Source organism: Prenolepis imparis, unplaced genomic scaffold (genome assembly GCF_030444845.1).
Source record: "Prenolepis imparis isolate NDT839.2.m4 unplaced genomic scaffold, iyPreImpa1.0 SCAF_5, whole genome shotgun sequence".
Lineage (NCBI taxonomy): Eukaryota > Metazoa > Arthropoda > Insecta > Hymenoptera > Formicidae > Prenolepis > Prenolepis imparis.
Window position 1 is genome coordinate 17,891,458 of NW_028141163.1, and position 14,037 is coordinate 17,905,494.

A 14,037-nucleotide genomic window follows, 5' to 3' on the forward strand; every position below is an offset into this window, starting at 1 on the left:
CTCAAAATCGCCTCGCTTGGGCAAGCGGGGTTTACTTGAGCAATAATATAAAATACGCTCGAAATTAAATTCGACGGAGCTACCGAGTAAAAGCCTACTGCGAATCTTGCATTGAATCTGCATTTCGATCATCGGCGACTAAAAATGTCGTATCCGGTAGTCGAATTCGAAGCCAATCACGTCTTATGTTAGAAATTCGTTAAAATATATCTAAAATAAGATTTAATAAATCTTCAAGGAAAATGTGTGTATACATATAAGTCGTATCATTCACTGCTTTTTACAACTCAAATGCAATATTAAGTTAGCTTACGTACTTTTTATTACACGAGAGTAGTTTTCAACGGAGAGATTAAATTAAACAGACCTGTATTTATAATATTGCGCATTTAATTCTGTGTGTATGTGTTGTCGCCTTAATTTTATTTACAATATGAGAATAACATTTAATGTCAATAGAAGATGCCATTTAAGTATACGTTTAATATTAAATGCGCTTGAATATAATGTCGAGATTAAAAGTCGAACAGCAGCTATACATATAAGAAACATATCAAACAGACAATCAAGACTATTAATTTAATTTCTTAACTAAGTTTCTGACTTTTTTCTACATTAATAAAATCTCCGGATATATACGCACGCCATATATGATTAAATTACTGAATTTGACGACGAAGAGTCGAGTTTACGATGACTGCGAGTGCGAATAATTGAGAGTTAATCTATCTTGTTTTACCGGATATTTGGCATTATTACCTTTCACTATTTAGCATTATTACTTTTCGCCATTATTAACCTAATACTCCCGTTATCGTCATGCGTCGGTTACGACGAATAATTATACTTCATCACCGTTTTGCTCCCGCAAATTTCAATAATACCCATTGACATTCTACAAATAGACTCGGTAGTCTTCGTAAATTTTGCAATAATAACTACAAATGAGGCAATTCCGTTCAAATAATTCAGTAAATAAAGCGAATATTTCATCTGAGATCAGTATCGATTCAGTATTTAGTGCTAGAGTATTTTAGATTACAAATACATTATATTATATTATATGTATATAGAAATTTTATGTACGCGATATTATCATAATATAACTATATGTTACATTTAAAGGTTTGACATTACGATAAAATACTACAAGTTTTCCTCCTAAAATAATTTTTAAATACTAACATTAAAGTAATTTATAAAAGATAATGTTTGTATTTTAAGGGGATGCTGACCTCGTCCTGTCTTATTGACAAAACGATCATTTTCCTGCACCCTTTCCTTTTTATTGGTTGAATAGAATAATAAATGCTTTTCCACGATTAAAGTACATACAGAAACAAAGCCGGAACCTCTCGATTTTATGTTAAAAATTAAAAAAAATTTTAATTAAAAAAATTTACGAGATATTTCATAATATTCATGTAAGATTATGTCAAATTAAAGTATAAAATATCTCGTAAACTATTCACTTTTTGGCCATCCCTACCTTTATAACTTTTTATACAGAATATTGTAAAGAATCGATTTCTATAAAAAAAATATAGTGATGATTCCATTTACAAAATTCAAGATGACCTTGATATGACCTAAACAATGCTGTCTAAAATCAAACCGTTTAAACTACTAAATGGGTTCTTTTAACATTACAATTTTTGTCTAAAACATTTATTATTTGTAAAATGCTTTTTTTCCGAAATATTAGACCGTTCCGGGACTTTTCGCGCACCCTGTATATGTAACATTTTATAATAAAAATAATTTTATAAGTAAAAAGATCAAATTAATTTAAAATTCGTCAAATAATTTGTGACTCGAAGAAAATACTGTTATAGTCAAAGAATTATCATTCGCTTTATCATTCGTTGCAACACAAACTCGTCTGAATATTGTGTGATTTATTTAGTATATATCTATGATTATATATAAAGCTAACATATATCATCTCGAAGCGCGATAGAGAGAGAGGAATTACTTCATCGCTCGATTCCAATTATCTCTTTAATGACCGACAATTTAATGATATTAACTGCATGTTAATTTTCTACATTTCAAAATACTCTATCAGAATTCTCCTCTTCAACAAAGTGATGTAGTACTATCGTTGCAATTAATTAGGTCACGTGATAATATGAAATAATAATTACTTACATACGTAAACATTTTTTAAAGAGAGCATAAATATAAAGCAAAAGGGATCTTAAAACATTGGTACGATTTTACGCCCGCGGTTTTAATTAGGAAATACTTATTACATCCTATTGTATTTTATATTCACGCAAGAGCACGAAAACATTCTTCGCGTTTTATACGATATATGTATATATATACGTATAACGTGCGTGATTATATGAACGATATCCCTACGTTATGGAGCTGCAGTTTCAAATAAAATCCGCCGTTAGCTGAAAGACCTTTGTGAGCCGGGTAACTCGTGAAAGCGTAACTACCTTTTACGTTCACCGGTTTGCTACACAAGCTCGATGCAAGTTTATTTACGGACACCTGCACGTGCATTTGTGTTCAGATTTCGCGCTGCTTGCATCTCCTCCCGGGATATACATGTACGACATGGCGCAGTTTGTATGTCAACTTTTTTAATGCCCATGGAGGGTAAATAACGCCACCCACTCGTGACAAAAAGAGAAATGACAAACCGGCTTCGAAAGAGAAGTGGATATTAATTTTACGTCTATGCCCGACTAAATTTAAACTACGCCCGACTAATTAAGTCATCAAGAATTTCGCCGTTTTCATCTGACGACATTTTAACGTTTTTACTGATATGCGACATATATAAGGAAAAGTATGCTAAATCGTACCCCCTAAGGTAAATATTAAAATTGCAATAAACTATCAAAAAAATGACAAAATTTTTTTATTTATTTGAAACTATGGTTCTTTGTCAACGATATACGTTAAACATTAACACAAATTTATCACTGTTTCATATTGTAAATTAAAAATTAAAAAAAGTAGTATTTGATACGATTTACAATATCGGTTTGCTAAATTGTACCCATGAGTTTTTAAATCGTACATCTAACAATAAAATTAAAAAATTGTAACAAAAATGAAATTTTATTTTCTATAAAAGTTCTGTCTGCAACAAAACATATCTATAAGAGAATGTCATATTTATATTCATAAATTCTCTTCAAAAATTTAACAAAAATATTTTTTGTATCACACAAAAATATAAACAAGTATTATCTCAATATAATTATAAAATTTGATAATATTTTCTTCAGTTATCCATTTAAATATAAAGGAAAAAAAACTATGCCTAAGTAAAAGAATAAATTTAGTAAATTGTACTACTCCGATATAGGAAAAAATTAATGGTACGTTTTACCGAACTTTCATTGCTTTGTCAAAATTGTGAATAAAAAAATAATCTTAAAACATTTTGCCGATTTTTCAACACTTCCATGTACAGGATTAAATAAAATGGAAAAATGCTTTAATAATAAGTTTAATTGCTTATCTTTCTCAATGTAATAGCTTAGGCACGGGGTGCCGAATATTACATGAAAATCATAAAATAAATTTATAAACGTCACTCATCAACGGATCGCTTGAGAAGGAAACAAACATTGCGGAATTCGAGTGAGGCTACGATACAACAACGTTAACACTTTAAAATATTTTAACTCTGTTTAAGAAATACAGTAGAGGTACGATTTAACGAATGGTACAATTTAACATACTTTCCCCTATATTCCCTCCTCCTTCCCTCACCTCATTATTTGTTTTTGATGTCGAAACAATTAGATTGATTAGTGCAAATTAGAACATATTGGCTCTATAAAACATGTTCATATATATAATAAAAATTTTTCGATAAAGAATATTTAAGGTGATACCAACTAAAAAAGAGTGATCATATAAATTCGAATTTATTATAAAAGAAAACTCAGATTAATATCAGAAGAATATTAAAATGTTTTTCAATAATAAATCGTTATTAAAAATAATGCTGATTTGTTTGATAAATTTCATTAAAGATTAAATTTCTCATAAATTATCAAGTGTTAACAATATTACGAAATATATCATAATGTTACATTTATCTTTCAATGTTATCTTTTTTTAAAAAAACATATATATATATATATATATGTAAACTAAGAGATTAACTTTATTATATTGTTACTATATTTTAAAAATATTTTTTCATATTACTTTATGTAGCAGAGTATTTCCCTTGTAGCAACCTTAGAAGAAATATAGTGGAATCATCCCACAGAGCCTTTAAAGAAAGTTGGAGGAAACAAGAAAACGATACGTTTGCCAACGGCGCGTTTATTTCTTAGAACATGGTGCATCCTTCCTTGGTAAATTTATCCGTAAAACAAGCAATTCGACGAGTTGCTGTTCGTATTTCACGTGAAAGCACAACTTACTTGGTCTATTGCGATAAAATTAAGACTTGGAAAATTTATTAAGTGACAAGATAAACAACGCTTGAGGCCTTAATATTTCGTTAAAAGTCTTATAAAGACATTATGTTGCTATTCTCATTTCGCGGAAATTAGCAAATTTATATTTTCGGACAATTTAATTTTAAAAAAATAATAATAAGTGCACAAATAATTATTTTCATCTTTTTGCAACTAATTCGTGCAACTAAACGGAATATTTTTAGATAAGTCAATGAAATTTTCATTTATACATGTATATAGAACGCTTCTTTTTATAAATAATCCATATTATTCCTAAGCGCCATCGTAATATTCTTCCAAAAACGAGAAATATAACGCGTTTGTAATCGACTTTGAAATTCTGGTTTAATATGCGCATAGCTCGGCTGTATCGCGATTGAAAATCGATACTAGATTAGCCCGTCAAATTAACCGCGATTGTCTCACATAATCAGCCTTGTAATCGAACACAAAAGTACCTTGTACACGGAAAACACGGCTCGCCAGGAGGCAGGCAGGTTGAAAATGTTACACGTTGCAATCGTTTGTGTTAAATAAACCCGTGTCAGGAATGCATAATAATCGACGCAAAACGTATCATATACGCGAGAGATATTACGCACTGCGCCAACGATAATTTCAATCCTATATGGGCGAGATATCCTTGCCAAGTTCTCTCCTATCTCCGATACGTCCAGAAATTCCCCAATATCCTCGTTTCGGTAAGTGCTGCCTGTGCCAGTAATTTTTCACGTCTCTTTTTCCGCGCTCTGCCGGGGAATAACAAATGGCGCTGATCTCACTGTCATGTATAATGCACAGATTTACAGCATCCCCGCTATCTAACACAGCTATATGTCCAAAGCCGCCGCCCTCGCTCTACTACTCCCTCTCAGGGTCGTGCCATCGCGTTTGCAAAAAAAAAAAATAAAAAAAAGTGCCGCGGATGTTAACGTCCGCGGCAAGTAATATCCCGTATGCGGCGCGCATCATTTTCTCCGGGAAATCAGGCACCCCTCTCTTTTTTTCCTACCTCGTAACGGACGCGCCGGGATGTGTCGGGTGGGAGATGTTTTTCGGGGCTGCCGGAATATCGCTGTGAGGAAGAAAGTTGTGAAGAGGGTGAAACGAGATCGGCAAGAAAGAGGAGAGAGAAGGTTGGTTGAAGGAAGTTGATTGCGCGGGGAATTCTAGGAGGATATCTTGCCCGCGGTAAAAGCTGACATCGCTCTGATAAACAACGCTTGTCTACGACCGTCAGGATGATAAGAGTAAAGCCCGGGAATTAGCTCAAGTATCGCAACTTGGTATCTAGGTCAGCGGAAAGTTTTTATTTCGTTCCCTCCCCCCCCCCCCTCTCTCTCTATCTCTGGCAACTCGTTAAGGATTTACATTTACGAGACTAACTACGTATAATCTAGTTCTGTGCATCGCAAGTTTCGTGTACGTAAAGCTCCAACGGACGATTAAGTACCCGAACGAAGGTATTCTATTAGCGATGTATCTACCACAGCGATAGAATATTTAGTGCAATATCAAAGATCGGTAATTGTTTCTACAGAAGATCCCCGTCGTTACGTTATATCCATCGTAAAGGTGATCTTCTTGTAAGCAATAGTAAAGTAGCTTATACATTAGATCACAGTTCATTCCGTTGCTTTTCCATCAAGCACAAATGTTAAGAGAGAAGAATAGAAACTTACTATATCAGCAAAAAAAGGGTTAAACTTTATTCGAAGATGTGATTCTTATCTAGAGATCTATAATTATTGTTTAAAGATTACAAATAATTGTAGCTGATAAATCTGTACGCGATAAGATTTTTGCGGAATAAATCTTTTAGATTGATAATAAATTTGCATAATTTCCCCGAGATTCAGCAAATAAATTTAATTATCTTGAATTATTATAATCTCACATCTCGTACACGAGTAGTTTATAACAGTTTATTATATCCAGATATAAATTTGCAGCGCACGTATCATTATCATCGATATTTTATTACGCTGTAATTTATACATGCTACGTGATATTTTCGCACAAAGAATTTATAAATAATATCGCACATAATTTGCACAATATATTTACATGTTTATAACAGGCTTGTATTACACCATCGGTGTGAGCGGAATTAAAAACATTAATACATTATGGATATACATTATGCGATAGATATTTCTCGTCCGATATAAATTATGCGGCAAGTAATTCTCGGCTGAAAAATTAATAATAAACTGACGTACTGATATAGTTTAATTCTCTCGATCGTCGAAGAAACGTTTGGGATTCTCGAGATAGCCAAGTTAGATTGCCCCGTTTATCGGCTAAAGGCAAACATAAATAATAAATAAGACGATGCTCTCCCCTTCGTCGCGACAGACGACGAAATTTGCCCGGACATGCATAATACATGTGAAAATGGCATCGAGCGAAGGCAGCTAGGCCGCTAGTGGCTTCTTGTCTATAATAGAATCTGCGCCGTTTGCCCGATTCTATGGGGCATATAAAGCAAAGGAGTCTCGGATAACGTATAACAGGTCGAGTCATTCAATTTACAGAATCCCTTTCCGGCTCCCCAGATCTCTCTCGTCTCATTCGTTTCTTTCGAGCTCAAAAACTGCGAATTGAAGACGAGCCAAAGTCATACTAAACTTGGCTAACCGAATGAATGTTCGAACTTATGAGTCTCTCTCTCTGTAGCGAGAAGCACGAACCACGCGCGAACTATAATTTTACTATTTACCCTATATCGCTCCCTAATATGTGCTATGCCGCCAAGATAATGCAATTGGTGAATCACGTAGCGTACACGAGATAAGATGGGATAATATTTTCTTCTCGAATATAGATATCAGTTAGAAAGAGAAAGATTATTATTATCTCTTCTCAAGAAATAATTTTTTAAAATTATATACAAAAATATAAATTAATTTTTGAGATGAGATAATATTTTCTTATCAAGTACAGGATATCACAGTCAGAAAGAGAAAGACTATTATTATCTCTTCAGGAAAAGAGGAGGATTCATAAGGTCGGTTTTCGACCCATTCTGAATTTCATTTGAAAATATCAGAAACGTTTCATTTTTGTAAGAACAGATACTGAATCAGGCAATTTTAGGCTAAACAGACATATTTTGAAGTCTGTAACACCGATTAATACCATTTTTATCATCAATGCTCTTATGCCACCTACACATCATTTCCTTATATTTTTATGTGTGTTGTGTTGTGTTATATTTTGGTGTGTAAAATAACAATCAAATATTTCATATTCTTTAGTATCAGCATTCTTTTAACATAATTTTTTCAAAATAAAAACCCTGTACATATCTAAAATACGCTGATAGCTAACTGAACACATCCATCCCCACAATCAGTTAAACTTATACAAATGCTTTCAACTTTTTTTTCCACCTGAAACATACACACACACACATTACACAAGTGTATTAATTGGTGTTACAGACTTCCAAATACGACGTTTCTTTAGTTTGAAATCACCATTTCAATAGTTCTTACAAAAATTAAACATTTCTGATATTTTAAAATGAAATTTAAAGAGACCGAAAACCGACCTTATAAACCCTCCTCCTTTTAAAATTGTGTACAAAAATACAAATTAATTTTTAAGATAGGATAATATTTTATCAAATACAGATATCACAGTTAAAAAGAAAAAGAGTATTATCTCTTTAAACAATAATTTTTACAATTGCGTATAAAAATACAATTTAATTTTTAAGGCTCCTGGCTCCTCGCCGACCATTGGCACGTTCCGATATTACTACCAGTACTGAAAATCTATAGTTTACGTTACGTATATTATATATTTTCAGTATTGGCAGTAATATCGGAACATAGGGCATGTAGGGAATTGTGACGTCAGAAGCGAGAAAACACTAAAAATTCTTAGATACCATTTCGAAATAAAAAGATATTTCGATGAAACAGTACTTCAGATGGCTTTAGCACACTCTTAAAATACCTCGAAAACTATCCTTTTCCCTTTATAATCAATCAACAGCTGTAAAATGGCCGTAATATGAGGCCCAGTCCGTCTGGTCTTTGCACATGTGCGGTCATTTCGCATGACAAAGTCTGATATCACCATCATTTTACGGTTGTTGATTGACTGTCAAGGAAAAAGAATAGTTTTCGAGGTATTTTAAAAGTATGCTAAAACCATCTGAAGTGGTGTTTTATCGAAATATCTTTTTATTTAAAAATGGCATCTAAGAATTTTCAGCGTGTGCTTTCTCACCTCTGACGTCACAATCTAACATGGCTGCGGCGAGGATCCAGGAGTCTTAAGGGGATCCTAGTCGGATGGTCGAACTCCGATAGGTTAGCACCACACATATCCAAACATATACACGTATACACATATACACACGATAGGTTAGCACCACACATATCCAACATATGCACGTATGCACACATATGCGTGAAAATGTTTTTAATATATAACTTTTTTATTAGACTTGCAATCTCACTTTTTATTGTTTACTAATATTTCTTCATGTTAACCCTATCGCGTATACTATATTTTATGCACAGATAAACTGCAGAACTATTTTTATTAAATAAGTATTGTTACGAGCTGACATGAAAGAAGCCGATAACAAAACTGTAATTTTTGATTTTTATATGATTTATATATGGAATTATAGCTAACGCGGTCCGTTTTTATAAGTACTTTAATCGTGGAAAAGGATTTATTGATCTGTATAGTCAATAAAAAGATATCCCAAAATAATAAAGTTGGTTCTGCCGTACCGACAGAACTAACTTTAGGATCCGACTAGGATCCCCTTAAGATGGGATAATATTTTCTTGTCGAATACAGATATCACAGTCAGAAAGAGAAAGAGTATTAGCTCTTCAGGAAGTAATTTTTCAAATTGTATACAAAAATACAAATTAATTTTTTAAGATGGAGTAATATTTTCTTATCAAATACAGATATCACAGTTAAAAACAGTATTATCTCTTGTGTTATATATCTCATATTATCTCTTCAGGAAATAATTTTTACAATTGTGTATAAAAATACAATTTAATTTTTAAAATGGGGTAATATTTTCTTGTCGAATATAGATATCGCAGTCAGAAAGAGAAAGAGTATTATCTTCAGGAAATAATTTTTTAAATTGTATATAAAAATACAAATTAATTTTTATCTGCTTATCATTAAGTTCGTGATAAATTAAACTTGACAAATTAGGCAAATTAAGTCACACGTTTATCGTAAGATCCGTGGAGAAATTTTTAAATGCAACATCTTCCCCGCGCTACATTCATCCCGAATGAAAAGCGACGACACTGCGAGACTGCGTATAATTAATTACGTTTTGCACCGGACGGAACGAGACACTATGAGCGCGTTTGCTCGCACCGAAGACAACAATAACGATAAGAATTATCTGGCGTTATAAATATTCGAGAGAACGTAATTAAGAGCTTACCCTCGTGGGTATACGGTAGCAGATCAAACGTTAATATCGTTGAGACGTTTTCTACGCGCGAGGTATCCCTCGGAATTAAACTAAGCTATATGCTTTCTAAACGAATCGCACGAATCGCTGCATTGAAATGCTAATTCAATTAGTTCTTCGGGGTTAAAAACTTGGCGGCACCACACGTGCGGGGCCGAAACGACTAATTGGATTAGCATATTAATGTGCGAAATCGGAAAATTCGTTAAGCCAAAAGTTTGCTCTCTAGCCCAGCCGAGTCTCTCTCTCTCTCTCTCTCTCTCTCTCGCCTCGCCTTAATGAATAGCTCTCTACCTCGAGGGCCTCGAGGCGCGCGATGCAGTTGCCGGCGCATAAATTACATGGCGAACGGCGGGGGCTGGACCGGTATACACACGCCCCCCGTGTTTAATTTATGCATTTCTTGACCCGTATCAGCGGACTCGGTTTCCTACCTGTTGGTCCGCGTCTGGCTTGCCACCTGTTCGAAAGAGGGATCCTCTAACTTCCCTCCCTTCTTCCTTCTTCTTCTTCTCTACGAAGAAGAGGAATGAAAAAAAAAAACGGTCCGGGCATTTACATTACTTAACCGGCCGGAATCTTCGGCACGTTTGTTATATTCGAAGCTCGTTCGAAGAAATGACGCTTACAAATTTAACGCCATTTAACGAGACCCAGGAAGGCATTAATTTTTCGTTCGGCCCATCGAGCGCGCGCCCACCTTTTCCCGGGACAGCTGCACGATACGATCCGGTTCGTGTATCGCGTCGAGAAGATCGAGAGACCGATCAGCCACTTTCCTCGTGGACGGTAACGGCCACTTAAGACAGCTGGCAATCAACGTCGAAGCGAATATCCTACGCAAGGGAGGAAGTTTGGGCGATCGGTATCGACAGTGCGATACCCGACGATCGGGGATGGATATCACGAAACTTGACGATTTACAGGGAGAGCGCCCGTTTAACCACTTGTAAAGTGTTGCCCAGGTTTATCGAGAAATTCCCCCTCGCTTGGAAACCGCGCCGTTCTTTCTCTCTCTTCCTCTTTATTTCTCTTTTGCGACGGAAAATTATGCAAATTGGAGGAAAGATTCGTTTCTCGCGTGTTCGAGCGAGGGAGTCTTGAGCGAAAGGGCTCGAACGAAGTTATTTCCATAGAGTAGTACGTAGAGGATTCATGCAGCGGTTACTAGCGTCCGGTTCGTATTTCCAGCTAGAAGGATGGCACTCGATCGGTCATCGGGCACGTCGAACCGATTTTAACCCTCCCGATCTTCTCAGGGCGCGCGGCTGAAGTCCGCGTATCCGCTCGAGTAAAATATTGCTTCACACGGAGAGGTCGTGGCGACGTGGAAAGGAGAGAGGAAGGAAAATGGGGGTTTGAAAAGGGGAAAGAGAAAGAGGACTCACTTGGTTGGGTACAACCAAGCTACGAGGGAAGCGAGTGGGAAAAAGCCCTCTGCAATTGCAATCCGGACAAATATCCGGAGTCGAGATGAACGACGAACAAAGAGAGAAAGACGGAGAGAGAGAGAGAAAGAAAAGGGCGGAGAGAGAGGAAAGGGAGAGAGGAAAGAAAGAGAGGGAGGGTGAGTCTCTCTGCTAGCGGAGAAATTGTTCGGGCTACTGCGAAACGAAACGAAACGAAACGCTTCTCCCGCTATACTCCTATATATATGCGGTAGTCGATAAATCGCGCCTGCGTAGCTCAAACACACAGAGGCTACCCTCCTCGTCGTAGCACGACGAAGGCTTAGGGGTGCACGCATACCTCCGCTCGGCGTTTTCTCGTGCTGGGCGCGCGCGAGCGCAGGGGTGTGGATTAAAGATATTAAAGATACCCCCGGACCCTCTCTTCCGCGTCTATCCGTTCCGGAGCACTTCCGTCTCGGTCATATGTAAACGAACCCCCTCCCCCCAGGAGGGGAGTTTCTTTCTTTTTTTTTCTCGCAGGACGCATTTTTCGTTCTTTTCTTCGTCTTTCTTCCCTTTTTTTCTTTTGTCATCTCGCCCGCGGCGACGTTTCCGCCGCACTGAAAAAAGATTCGGAGATTTTCTAAAGTTAAATCGTATACGCGTATCTAGCTGATCGCTCGCGCGGGTTTCCGCTTTCCTAGAAGATGCGGGCTCGAGATATAGGGAGTCCGGGGCTCTCAGGAAACAGTGTCATTAGGATTGAACGGGGCGGCGCGCGCGTGTATCCTCTCTCGATATTGCGTCTACGTTGCACCTACGCCAGATCGTAACGATCTCTCTCGACATTATCCATTTTATCTCGTGCCGCTTTTATCGTGCTCAGTTCATCAGTTACACTCTTTCCCCGCTCTCTTGCTCTTTTTTTCAATAAATACTACGTACACTGCGCGGAATGCTCGGTTCGTTAGTTACTACACCCTTCCACTACTCCCTTCCAGAGAAAAAAAAGTAGACGCCGGCTAAATTGCACGGCGCGTTAAACGGGGCTTCTTCTTCTTCGGACCGATTTTGTGATTGTTCCAAATTTAAAAGAGAGAGAGAGAGAGCCGAGCTTAGCGGCGCCACGGGAATCGCCCTGGCAATATACATATATAGCGCGACGCGTCTCTCTCGTCGCTCGATTCCGCCATCAAAGATATTGAAATACTCTCAGACTCGGGTCGCACACACACATATACACACACACACACACACACACACACACACACATATATATATATATATATATATATATACCGCTTCTCTCGATCGTATCCGCGGACGAATACGTAGTCGCGACCATCGTCATGGTCGTCGTCGTCTTATTTCAGCATTCCTCGCTTTCAGCGACCGCGTTTCTCATAAAATCCCCCCGGGCTTCATAAAAATCGCCCGCCGATAAATCACGAATGAAATTCTACGGACGTGTATAACGGACACATACATATACATATACATATGTATATATGTACATGGACGATGCCCTGATCCGCGAGCGATTCGTTCGGTGCGCACAGCTTTGAGCGAATTACAGTCGGCAGAGAGAATTAATCGTTTAAGTCTCTCTCTCAGTACTGTCAACGCAGTACCTCTATGAATTTCATATCCACGCGCTTCCGCATGCAGTGGGGATATGAAAATAACTAGACCGCACTCTCTCACGTCTACACGCACGTTTTTCAGTATGATATTGCATGTCTTTTACTATTCGAGAATTGGTGAGATTGATAAGAGATCTTCTATCTTCGAATTATCTGTAACATCAGTATACATAAGTAGCTTTCAATAAATTTAATTTTTCGATAATGCAATTAATTACTTGATTTAATCTCTAATTGATTTTTTTTCTAGAAATTTAGTCCTGAAAAGTTATAGGAGAAAATATGCTAAATCATATCCCCTAAGGCATTTGCCTTAATTTGCCTAAATATTAAAATTGTAATAAAACTATCAATTTGTGTGCCTACATATTAAAATTGTAATAAACCATCAAAGAAATGACAAAATTTTTTTATTTATTTGAAACTATGGTTCTTTGTCAACGATATACGCTAAACATTAACACAAAATCATTGTTTCATATCGTGAATTAAAAATAAAAAAAAAGTAGTATTTGGTACGATTTACAATACCGATTTGCTAAATTATACCCATGAGTTTTTTTTAAATTGTACCTCTAACAATAAAATTAAAAAATTCTAACAAAAATAAAGTTTTATTTTCTACAAAAGTTCTCAGTCTGCAACAAAATATATCTATAAGAATGTCATATTTATAATCATAAATTCTTTTCAAAAATTTAAGAAAAATACTTTTTATATCACACAAAAATATAAATAAATATTATCTCAATATAATTATAAAAGGAGGATGTTAAAAAAGTACCGAATTTGGTCCCCAAAGTAAAAAGAATAGTGTTTTTTGTAAATTTTGACCTTCTGAATAAATAAATGATAATGATAAAACTATGAAAAAATTCGTGGCAACACCTTGAAAATTGAGCAACAATATGGTGCATTTATAGAAATTCGGATAATGTATGGAGCTACCACAAAGAACGCATCCGTGTGTTTGTTTTAAAGAGAAAACCGGGAATGAAGTGCATTTTATAAAATATACAGAAACAATCTAATAATATAATTAATTGATAATAATTAATAATAATACTAGTTTACAAAAAATT

General features: G+C 35.8%; 1 protein-coding gene across 4 annotated transcripts in view; it reads right to left on the reverse strand.

The window, feature by feature from the left end:
• The window catches only part of LOC145936602 (uncharacterized), a 73,118-nt gene that overhangs the window by 10,403 nt on the left and 48,678 nt on the right, over positions 1–14,037 (reverse strand). Inside the window, exon 1 of one of the 4 annotated variants that reach the window (XM_083038930.1) lies at positions 9,892–10,158. The exons of the other annotated variants lie outside the window; for them this stretch is intronic. The gene's annotated coding sequence lies outside the window, so the exon portion shown is untranslated. Of the gene's footprint in view, positions 1–9,891; positions 10,159–14,037 lie in introns of those variants that run through there. 4 annotated transcript variants of the gene reach the window in all.